At 45.0% G+C, this 12,835-nt stretch overlaps 1 pseudogene; it reads left to right on the top strand.

Annotated features, from left to right (window-relative positions):
- Nucleotides 1-11,872: 11,872 nt before the first annotated feature.
- Nucleotides 11,873-11,990, top strand: LOC126274569 (5S ribosomal RNA; annotated as a pseudogene).
- The last annotated feature ends 845 nt before the right edge of the window (nt 11,991-12,835 follow it).

The raw sequence follows: 12,835 nt of genomic DNA, 5'->3' as shown, positions 1-12,835 counted from the left end.
TGCGTCTGTGACATAAGTTATGATAGTGAAATGGTGTGTATGTGATAGGCGGTTACATACAACCAGCGCAGTATGACTAGTGAATATGGAAACGTAACAGAATTGCGGAAAGGTTTGTCGTTTCTATAACTACAACGTGTGATGTGCTGATTCGGTCTGTCCAACATGTCCACAGGGACAGTGTACACCCTCAGCCATATAACGCGGAGTAAGAGCAGTGGTTGCAAGAAGATCTTAGCCAGCAGGGACAGGAGACCTGACAGGAATTTCTGCTATCAGTGAATGCAGGTCCATCTCTGGGCGAACGCTGCAATGGACATATTAAGACCATCACTCACAGCGACGAATAAACCTGCTTGTCGTCTACGTGCAAGACAATACAATATCTGTTTGGATGCGTGTGGAGTGGTCCGACGAATCCCTATTTTGTTGGTTCCAAAACGATGGAAGATGTCAAGTGTACGGACAACCCAGTGAGGTATAGGACTCTTTGGAGGTTGTAGTTCATGCTACAAAGGACGATCAAAAAGTATCAATCTGAGTGTGGTGTCACCGCCAGACACCACACTTGCTAGGTGGTAGCCTTTAAATCGGCCGCGGTCCGTTAGTATACGTAGGACCCGCGTGTCGCCACTATCAGTGATAGAAGACCGAGCGCCGCCGCACGGCAGGTCTAGAGAGACTTCCTAGCACTCGCCCCAGTTGTACAACTGACTTTGCTAGCGATGGTGCACTGACTTCTACGCTCTCATTTGCCGAGACGATAGTTAGCATAGCCTTCAGCTACGTCATTTGCTACGATCTAGCAAGGCGCCAGTATCCGTACTTTTGATATTGTGATTCATGTACCATAAAGAGCGACGTTCGTCATTAATGGATTAAAGTTAAGTATTCCACCAGCTACGTCCGTTTTTCTCAATTCTAATTCCCTTGTCATGTTCCAGACCTCACGCCAGCCTGCGTGAGTTAAAACGCGTGCATTTCGGCCTCCTTTAGCAATATGGTTGGCTCTCCTGCCAATCAAAACACTGAGAGCGTTGCTGCAGAAAATATGCAACACAGCATCACTCCGATGTGCGTATGTATGCACAGACATTTAGGCAGTGGAATAGTATGGCATTCATGTCTTTCCACCTTGACTGTGGTAAATGTGGAAACACGAACTACGACGACGTTATTACCAAAATGTGGCCAAACAGGACCAACGTGACGTTACTCTTTTCTTGGCTGCCAAAGGACAAGTACCGATTGACGTCTATCTGAGCATGAGGAATGTGTGTGCAATTAAAGTGAAACGTCCGGGAAAGCTGTGACGAGGCGCTGCTGCTTCATGATAACGTACGCCCCTATGTCGAAAATGTCTTGACGCAGAATTTGTACCACCCCATGTGGGAGATGCGCCAGCATCCGTCTTAGTCGTGATCTCATGCCATGTGATTTTCAAGCGTCCGGTACCGTAGAAAGATCTTGAGGGATCGACGATTCTTGTCCGAAGATGTGGAGTAGCCAGTTACGCACTTCCTCATGGAACAGGATATGGTGCTTTACCAAACGGGTTTCTTCAATATGGTGCGTCGGTGGAATAATTGCCCCGGCACTCACGGCAATTTTGCCTGACTGGCATACCGAGTCTAGACTACGAGGTCTTCGATTGGAAACCTTTTGATCGCCTCTTGTGCAATGAATAAGAACTATACTGCAGCGCCAGAGAAACTGGTATAGGCTTGCGTATTCAAATACAGAGATACGTAAACAGGCTGAATACGGCGCTGCAGTAGGCAACGCCTATTCGAGTATAAGACAACAAGTGTCTGCTGCTACAATGGCAAATTATCAAGGTTTAAGTGAGTTTGAACGTGGTGCTACAGTCGGTGCACGAGCGATGGGACACAGCATCTCAGAGACACCGATGAAGTGGGGATTTTTCCATACCATCATTTCACGAGTGCAGCGTGAATATGAGGAATACATCAAATCTCGAATATCGCTGCAGCCGGGAAAAGATTCTGCAGAAACGGTATCAACAACGACTGAAGAGAATTGTCCAACGTGACAGAAGTGCAACCCTTCCGTAAATTGCTGCAAATTTCAATGCTGGCAATCAACAAGTGTCAGCGTGTGAACCATTCAACCTTTCGGAGACGAAGGCCCACTCGTGTCCCCTTGATGACTGCACGGCACAAAGCTTTACGTGTCGCCTGCGCCCGTCAACACCGACACTGGACTGTTGATGGCTGGAGACATGTTGCCTTGTCGGACGAGTCTCGTTTCAAATGGTACCAGGTGGATGGACGTGTAGGGGTATGAAGACAACCTCATGAATCCATGGACCCTGCATGTCAGCAGGGGGTATTTCAGTCTGGTAGACGCTCTGTAATGGTGTGAGGCGCGTGCAATTCGAGTGATATGGAAGCCCTGATACGCCTAGATATGACTCCGACAGGTGACACGTACGTAAGTTTCATGTCTGATCACCTGCAGCCAATCACGTCCATTATGCGTTCTGACAGACTCGTGCAATTCCAGCAGGAGAATGCGACACCCCCTACCTCAAGAACTGCTACACAGTGGCTCCACGAACACTCTTCTGAGTTGAAACACTTCCGCTAGCCACCAAACTCCCCAGAAATTCACGTTATTGAGCATGTCTGGGATGCCTTGCAACATGCTTTTCTGACGAGATCTGCACCCTCTCGTACTCATACGGATTTATGGACAGCCGTGCAGGATTCCTGGTGTCAGTTCCCTCCAGCAGTACTTCAGACATTACTCGCACCGTCCAGCACAGTTTGTAACCACTAGGATGTCCCATCTCCACTGTCCACCACAGTCACGAGATCTCAATATTACACACTGGCCATTAAAATTGCTACACCAAGAAGAAACGCAGATGATAAACGGGTATTCATTGGACAAATATATTATAGTAGAAATGACATGTGATTACATTTTCACGTAATTTGGTTGCATAGATCCTGAGAAATCAGTACCCAGGATAACCATCTCTGGCCGTAATAACGGCCTTGATACGCCTGGGCATTGAGTCAAGCAGAGCTTGGATGGCCTGTATAGGTACAGCTGCCCATGCAGCTTCAACACGATACCACAGTTCATCAAGAGTAGTGACTGGCGTATTGTGACGAGCCAGTTGCTCGGCCACCATTGACCAGACGTTTGCAGTTGGTGAGAGATCTGGAGAATGTGCTGGCCAGGGCAGCAGTCGAACACTTTCTGTATCCAGAGGGACCCGTACAGGACCTGAAACATGCGGTCGTGCATTATCCTGCTGAAATGTAGGGTTTCGCAGGGATCGAATGAAGGGTAGAGCCACGGGTAACACATCTAAAATGTAACGTCCACTGTTCAAAGTGCCGTCAATGCGAACAAGAGGTGACCAAGACGCGTAACCAATAGCACCCTGTACCATCACGCCGGGTGATACGCCAGTATGGCGATGACGAATACACGCTTCCAATGTGCGTTCACCGCGATGTCGCCAAACACGGACGCGTTCATCATGATGATGTAAACAGAACCTGGTTTCATCCGAAAAAATGACTTTTTCCATTCGTGCACCCAGGTTCGTCGTTGAGTACACCATCGCAGGCGCTCCTATCTGTGATGCAGCGTCAAGGGTAACCGTAGCCATGGACTCCGAGCTGATAGTCCATGCTGCTGTAAACGTCGCCAAACTGCTTGTGCACATGGTTGTTGTCTTGCAAACGTCCCCATCTATTCACTCAGAGATCGAGACTTGGGTGCACGATCCGTTACAGCCATACGGATAAGATGCCTATCATCTTGACTGCTAGCGATATGAGGCCGTTGGAATCCAGCTCGGCGCTCCGTATTACCCTCCGGAACCCACCGATTCCATATTCTGCAAACAGTTATTGGATTTCGACCAACGCGAGCAGCAATGTCGCGATACGATAAACCGCAATCGCCATATGGTACAGTCCGACCTTTATCAAAGTCGGAAACGTGATGGTACGCATTTCTCCTCCTTACCCGAGGCATCACAACAACGTTTCACCAGGAAACGCCTGTCAACTGCTGTTTGTGTATGAGAAATCGGCTGGAAACTGTCCACATGTCAGTACGTTGTAGGTGTCGCCACCGGCGCCAGCCTTGTGTGACTGCTCTGAAAAGTTAATCATAGGCATTTCACAGCATCTTCTTTCTGTCGGTTAAATTTCGCGTCTGTAGCACGTCATCTTCGTGGTGTAGCAATTTTAATGGCCTGTAATGTATATAGTCTTCGTGGCCTACTTTGGAGAGATGGATGCATGAAGGCTATCCATCTCCTTAACTGAACTTGCAAATGTTTTGCAGCAAGAATGGTATAAGATGCCTTGAAAAACAGTCAACACCTATATTTATTAATTCCGAGGCGAGTGGAAAGTATTTTTTATGCCAACGGTCTTCCTGTAGGATATTAGGCAAGATACCGAATTGTGTTTGTGGCGCTTCCACATTTTCGTCCAAAATGTAAAACTGTTTAATTTCATCATCTTGGGGTTGAAGCTCTTTTTTTCCGTGTTTGCTTTAACAATATGTATGTTTTTGGATAGAATCCGTCTTTAGCTAAACACAATTTTGTTTTTTAACCCAAGCCGACCTCGGTGGCCGAGCGGTTCTGGGCGCTTGAGTCCGGAACCGCGCGACAGCTACAGTCGCAGGTTCGAATCCTGCCTCGGGCATGGATGTGTGCGATGTCCTTAGCTTGGTTTGGTTTAAGTAGTTCTAAGTTCTAGGGGTCTGATGACCTCAGATGTTAAGTCCCACAGTGCTCAGAGCCATTTTAACCCAAACATGTTTCACTGCAGTTGCAGCATCTTCAGCGGGCTTTTATTTTTCTTCTGTTATAGATAAAGAATGTTCTTTACTGTTTGTATACAAATAGATATTAGTTTTTAGATCGTAATTACAGATATTTGAAAAAAACCTCATAAATTATGGATTCATATCTTTTTACCACATGGTGTGGTTTTTATGATGTGTTGTTTCTACAGTGACTGTTTTGTTCCACAGTTTGTCATCTGTGACCACTTATGCCTTAAAGTAGATAAATTGTTTAAGCCAAAATTACGATATGAAAAATTGTTATTTCTATGCCTGAAAATATATATATATATATGGCTTGGGGGGTGGGTGCTGTGGGGTTGTGAGAGCTCTATATGTTGGTCTTGTCTAATAATTCTTTGTGGGCAGAGAACAGAGTACCACTACAGCGAACTGTGTATTCATTTATCACTTGTTTGCCTTCCACTATGGCTTTTTGAATCTGATAATTTTCTTCAATTATTAGTTTTTGTGGGGGCTGTAACTGAGAATTTTCAAATCCGTATTGATGTTTGTTCGGTTATGTTTCTTGTCCAAGAGGTTTTATTTCAACTGTGGTTAGTATTAGTATGCTACATATGTTCTGAGGCGTAATCAGGATTATTTCACGAACGTACGATTGCTTTTTCCTTCTTCTTTGTAGGATCACATACTCTACGATCTGCGGTGAATGGAGCAGGATCTTAAAACCAGATAAAGAGATTGAATGAATAAAAATCGTAGTCCGTACATTCGGGTTTTGATTTTCTCCAAATGAGGCGAAATTCTGAACGTTTCCTTGAATGTAGCACTAAGACTCTGATTTCCCATCCTCATCCACTAAGCCAGTGCTTCGTTCCTCCATCTGTAACGGCCGCACCATTTTGTGGAAAGTACGCAGCTTCGAGGAGCCGCATTTAGCTAAGATACTGGTAAATGTGCTATTCGTGTCGTAATGCCAAGCACGAAGTAATAAGAAGCCGCACATGTAATAACACAAAATAACGACATAAAAGATTTTAAGTTTGCAGATGTCGATCGCAATAATCACTTTCGGTAACATGATTTAGCGTAGTTTACTTAAGTACGGTGCAAAACAACATTGGACGTAATTGCTATAATAAAATTATTCCTCTGTGGTGTTTGTCTTATCTACGTAGTCACAAATCACCAGAGACATGTGATGTTTATCGCACAACAAATTATATGAAATCGTTGTGAGGTGCTACAACTAGGACGCCCACGTCAGTCATAAATAAGCATTGGAACTATCGCGAAGACAGTATATCTCGCCGACGTCTCGAAGGTAACGATTGTGTGAGTGGTTCCCTGCTCTAGAAATGGGGTCATTGTGTTTGCTGTGTATTTAAGATCATCTTGTTTCGAAATGAGAAATTTCATTCACTAGAGCAAGACGGAAACGTGAGCGAGACGTTCGTACTGATCCGATCAGGCTGTATTTGTTCATAGGTGATGTCTGTCACACAAAAATACGTTTGTTCATCTGAGCCAGAACCCTTACACTGGTCTTATGTTATGGCAGGATTCACTGGCTCCTTAACTGCAATGTGATGATTCCCATGTATTCCTCAGTCCGCGAGTGGGGTAAATAGGATATGTATAATACTAGATGCTCTTGTGTTCAATATTCGGATTTCAAAAACATTTTCTGCAACAATCACGCAGTGAAATTATACATAGCACTTTAAGGAAAAATTAGAACAGAAATATTTGCTGAATATGTGCTCTGAATGAGAAGTACATTTTTATTATGACTCACAGTCAGAGATTTTGCCTTTACCTACTTTCCCTAATGAATTTATTCACATTCCAAAGCATTATTGCAAGCCCTTGAATTCAGCTGTTGATCGCCACAGTTAAGGTACACATTTCACGCATATGAGACGTATACTAAGAAATAAACGCTACATGAACTTAACAGCTTCTGCCAATTTACTTCTATCAGTACGTTGTGAAAGATGGTAGGTTTGGAGTCGATCCCGTACGATATGCATCTTAACAGCACCTGATCTTCTGTTCAGCAAAAAGTAAAGCAAGGCCAAGTTAATTAGAAAAACCATTTGTTGGCCGTTTTAGTTTCCCACAAATCTACTTCGCCTTACCACGTAATCTCAGTTCTCATCTGAGCACCTTTTTGTAACAGTGCACTACATTCTTCAACCTCTCTGCAAAGAGCATCACCGCCCTGGGAATCGAAACCGTTGACAACGTTAGTCTTCAAATCCTCGTCTTTTGCAAAACAAGATCCTTCTTAAAGTGTAAGAAGAAATAACAGCCGCTGGTTGTGGGGTCCAGTCTGTCCATATCTGTTGTGTGGGTGGTTGAAAAGTTCATGTCGTAAATGCTGACTTGTATCCTTGGTACACGCTGTGGTGTATGGAAGCATGCTATATGGATGATTTGTGATATCTGAAGCTTTTCCGTGATAATCTTGTAAGGACGGAGCTGTCGCTAGAATCAACGAACGCAAATGTAGTTGGCAGTTACCTTTCGTGGAGTCTAGCGACAGCTCCGTTCACAGCCTCAATCTACCGTCATGGTGTCAGGTCTGAAGATGGTCTAAAACAGACCGAAACCGGTAACCTCATAAAATAAGAAGTTTCTTGCAGTTTTCACCGCTCATGTTCATTTTTAATTAATAAAAAACCCAGTATGCTCCAAGAGAAATGTTCTCAAAAGTTACTAAAACCCAGTTCATAAATTAATCAGAAGTTTGAAGTTGCTGTATACATGGGAACTGGATACTTTACGGACTCGTGGGTCAGGTCACTGGGCTTCGAGACATTACTCCGCATCTTAAAATTGTTATGTCGAAAGCAAGCTAAACTTTGACGTTCCATCCCTCCTCCAGATCCAATTTCAAACTGACGAGATGCCACCTGCAGAGGGGTCAACTCTCGTTTTACTTCCAATAATGTTCAATTCTCCATGTTACGATTACAGTTGGCCCCCTTTCAATCTGCGAGCCGACTCATACAGATTATGAATATGTCTACAGTTCATTCCAAACGGTTTTTCATTTGGCCTTAACATACCCCGAAACATTTTTTCACATATAGATACTACATCTACATCTACTGTACATCTACAGAGATATTTCGCTAGTCAGCTTAAGGTGCGTGGCGAAGGGCACCGCATACCACTACTTATCATTTGCCCTCCTGTTCCATTCGCAAATAGAGCGACAGAAAAACGATTGTCTGTACGCCTCTGTAGGAGCACTAATTTCTCCTTTCACGCGATGTATGTTGGCGGCAGGAGAACCGTTCGGCAGGCAGCTTCAAATGCTGGTTTTCTAAATTTTCTCAACAGTCGTTCCGGAAAAGAACGCCGACTTCCTTCCAGGGATTCCTATTTGAGTTCCCGAATCGTCTACGTAACAATTAACTTTCGTTCGAACCTACCGGTAACACATTTAGCAGTGATCGTCTGAATTGCTTCGATGTCTTCCTTTAATCCTACCTGGTAGTAGGGATCCAAAACAATCGAGCAGCACTCAAGACCAGGTCGCACCAGTGTGCTATATTTGGTCTTCTTTACCGGTGAACCACTCTTTCCTAAAATTCTCCCAATAAAGCGAAGTCGACCATTTGCCCTCACTACCACACTTTTCACGTGCTCCTTCCAGCTCATACTGCTTGTGTGTATGTGTGTGTGTGTATATGTGTATGTGTATGTGTATGTGTATGTGTATGTGTGTGTGTGTGTGTGTGTGTGTGAGTGTGTGCTTGTGTGTGTGCGCTTGTGTGTGTGCGTGTGTGTGCGTGTGTGCGCGCTCGTGCGAAATCTCGTCGCGATTGACAATAAAATCTGCGCAGCCGAAAAGTAATGCACTCAACTTGGAATGTCAGGCACATATCTTGATACTCCTCTGGCTACAGCAGTGCTGTTACGCTATGTAGTAGTTTTACTAATACTTCAACTAACTGTACAACATACGGGAAAGAAAATCAAATCAGAGGAGGAGAGTGGATGTCATAGATTTCTTGGGGAAGGAGAGAGTGTGTCATCAACTTAGCACCTTGATTGTTACTTCTGAAGAGCCCCTCTGGCCACGGATAAAAAGTATATGATTGAGGGTTCACACCAACTAACATCATGGGCAAATCAATAACCGACGATTACTGTTAACTCTGTTCCTTTGAACTTGTAGTAGAGTGTGCATCACAGAATCAGAATTAATCCAGCTTCCATGGCCGTGTTAGAATACAAAAACAAGCACAAACGATTTAAAGAGGGAAACTTGTATGGAACATTCTACCAAATTATAACACGTAACACGTGCTGCCCCTGAACATAGCCCCAAGTTGAGGAAAGGAAGGACATCAACGAAACTAGAAGGATATATGAATTATTAATGTGAATCCCAACGACTCGTAATATTCTGAGTCGACCTATGGTCGAGTAGCAAGTAAAAGTAAATTCGAACACAGAAATACAGAAATACAGAAGTTTATAGAAATCTTAGTTGGGATACAGCTTGTCATCAAAATATAGATGGACAGAGCGGAAAATTAGACTAGAGAACATTACTTACAAATCAAAACAAGCTATTACTATTTGCAAGCGATGCTTAGTGAAAAGAACAATCGACATATAATTTCGACAAATTTTTGGTTCACCCTGTAGAACATGTGTAATCATGGTCACAAAACCATTGTAAAATAGTGGAAAATTATTCCTTCAAAAAGAAAAATAGTTATTTGCATATTACCTAACATACACATGGATGGTTGACCATCCGGGCCGCCATGAGCTGTTACCATTTTTCTGGGTGTACTCAGCCTCGTGATGTCAACTGAGGAGCTATTCGACCAAACAGTAGCCCGGGAGAGCGGTGTGCTGATCACACGAGCCTCCTATCCGCATCCACACCTGAGGATGACACGGCGGTCGGATGTTTCCGATAGGCCACTTGTGTCCTGAAGACGGAGTGCTTTGCTTTAGCATAGAGTGAGGAGTCGAAAATACCGCACAGATATAGATGTATACTGGAGCTAGCGTATCTCACTCAGTCCCAGCTTAACCGCTCTTAACACATACTTCAGGTTACTGCCGGGATCCAGAACCGAACGCCTGTAACTCAGGGGTGTGCACTTTCTTTATATTCACTGGAAATCGTGAACTGACGTCCCATCACCTCAAGACACCCTACAAAGTACCCTCGTTGAATTTACTCGCCGACCGTTGTGCCGAGCGGTTCTACGCGTTTCCGTCCGGAATCGCGCTGCTGCTACAGTCGCAGGTTCGAATTCTGCGTGGATGTGTGTGCTGTCTTGAGGTTAGTTAGGTTTAAGTAGCTCTAAATCTAGGGGACTGATGACCTCAGATGTTAAGTCCAACTGTGCTCAGAGCCTTTGAACCATTTTGAATTTGCTCGCAAGAGGGACATCCATACCAGTACCTTGGACCAGAGTTGGTATAGAATGCGCTTGTCATAATTATATTGAAACCAATATCTCGATCAGCTAATTAGTGTCAGAATCCCCTTGCAGACGAGTTCTCGAATGCGGTTCAATCTATTTTTGTCTTCAAATGATTCAAATGGCTCTAAGCACTATGGGACTTGACATCTGAGGTCGTCAGTCCCTTAGACTTAGAAGTACTTAAACCTAACTAACCTAAAGGCAAGATTCGAAACTGCGACCGTAGCAGCTGCGTGGTTCTGGACTGAAGCGGCTAGAACCGCTCGGTCACAGCTGCTGGCTATATTTATCGTAACTGAAGTATTTACTGTAAAGGTTTCGTTGTTACAATTGTGTATCTCGTGGAGAGACTGGTTGCACCGACAAATGTGTGGTATCAAGACTTGATGTTTCACAGGAGTAGTTGTCTTAAGAATACAGAAGAGTTTGCTAGCACAGTTTCTGAAAGTTAGCATGCTTAATGGTCACCAGTTGTAATATTCGATGGTTGATGATGGAAGAGTAGAGTTTAAAGTACCGTCGAAAAAGAGGTCATTAGAGTCGTAGCACAAGTTCGGATTGGAGAAGGAAATCTGACGTCCCTTTTCCAAGGGTTATCCCGACATTTTTCTTAAGAGATTGAGGGAATCAAGGGAAACCTAAATCAGGATGGCCGGACAAGAGTTTGAACCGCCGTCGTTCCGAATGCGAGTCCAAACAGCCAACAACTGCGTCACCTCGTTCGGAGGCGAATAACCAGTATTCTCAAAGAGTAGTATCTCAATATGTGATTCACGACAAGAGTTTCCTCTTTGACCAACGTTTTGTAATATAGACTGACGAAAACAATCGCAGCACCAAGAAAGAGTTATGCGACATAAAAGAAAGTTAGTAGGCGCGTTTCTACCTCTGAAAGACCACAACTATTCAAATTTAGCGACAGTCGCATAAGAGTGGTACTGGTAGTGCCGATATGAGGATGCAAATCGGGTTTGTTTTAAATACACGCTATAATGCTCATGAGCTTTAGTTACCGTCGAGACTAGATGTAGTGAGTTAATGTTAGACAAGAATGCCTTTAAGGCGAGAAAAATGCTATTATCAAGTCCTCACTGAGTTTGAACGAAGTCTTGCAATAGGGCAACGAGAAGATGGAGGTTCCGCCTGTCATACTGCAGAACGAGTACATTGTACATGACTGCTGGCAGCAGTGATCACAAGAATGCACGGTCGCAAGTAGACCGGACTCCGGACGCCCACGTGGCACTACCGAGACAGAACGTATTTCGGCGTATGGCTCTGGGGCATCGTATTGCACCTGCAGGAGCAGTTTTACTAGCAGTTGGCGCCAAAATGACGCAACGAACTGTTAAAAACGATTACTTCAAGGGGAGCACAGAGCCAGACACACTGCAGCGTGCATTCATTCCACAGACCCTAAACAACTACCACCTACGACTTTGATAGTGTCAAGCGAAGGCTCATTGTAGGGCAGGGTGGAGGTCTGTTGCCTTTTCTGAAGAAAGCTGGTTCTGCCTCGGTGCCAGTGATGGCCACTTGTCGCTTAGGAGCAGGCCAGTTGATGGCCTGAAACTAACATATCTAGGTGCTAGACGCAGTGGGCCTACGGCCTTGCCGCATTGGTAACACCGGTCCCCGTCGGATCACCGAAGTTAAGCGCTGTCGGGCTGGACCAGCACTTGGGTGGGTGACCATCCGGTGTGCCGAGCGCTGTTGGCAAGCGGGCTGCACTCAGCCCTTGTGAGGCAAACTGAGCTACTTTATTGAGAAGTAGCGACTCTGGTCTCGGAAGCTAACATACGGCTGGGAGAGTAGTGTGCTGACCACATGCCCCTCCAATCCGCATCCAGTGACGCCTGTGGTCTCAGGATGACTCGGCGGCCGGTCGGTACCTTTGGGCCTTCATGGCCTGTTCGGGAAGAGACGCACTGGACATAGACCTGGAGTTATGGTCTGGGCTGCAATCTGCTATGATAGCAGGGACACTCTCATGGTCATCCTACGAACACTCGCACCTAATTTGTAGGTCAATCAGGTGATTCGACCTACTACGCTGCCATTCATGGACAACTTTCCAGCGGGTGTATTACAACAGGATAACTTTCGCCCACATACCGTTATCGTAATCCAATATGCTCTACAGACTTTCTTTCGCCCACATACCGTTATCGTAATCCAATATGCTCTACAGAGTGTCGACATGTTGCCTTAGCCTGCTAAAAAAAAAAAAAAAGTGTGTGAAATCTTATGGGACTTAACTGCTAAGGTCACCAGTCACTAAGCTTACACACTACTTACCCTAAATTATCCTAAGGACAAACACACACACCCATGCCCGAGGGAGGACTCGAATCTCCGCCGGGACCAGCCGTACAGTCCATGACTGCAGTGCCATAGACCGCACGGCTAATCACGCGCGGCTTAACCTGCTCGATCACCGGATTTGTCCCACAATGTGGGACACCTCCACTATCATCTATAAACAGCATTAACCGTCCCTGTACTGACCGGCCAAGAGCAGCAGTTATGAAACGCGACCCCACAAGCTGGCATCCGGCAACTGT

This window comes from Schistocerca gregaria, chromosome 5, assembly GCF_023897955.1.
Source record: "Schistocerca gregaria isolate iqSchGreg1 chromosome 5, iqSchGreg1.2, whole genome shotgun sequence".
In the NCBI taxonomy this organism is placed as follows: Eukaryota; Metazoa; Arthropoda; class Insecta; order Orthoptera; family Acrididae; genus Schistocerca; species Schistocerca gregaria.
Note: the sequence above shows the minus strand (reverse complement) of the source record. Positions and strands in the feature narration are given on the sequence as shown.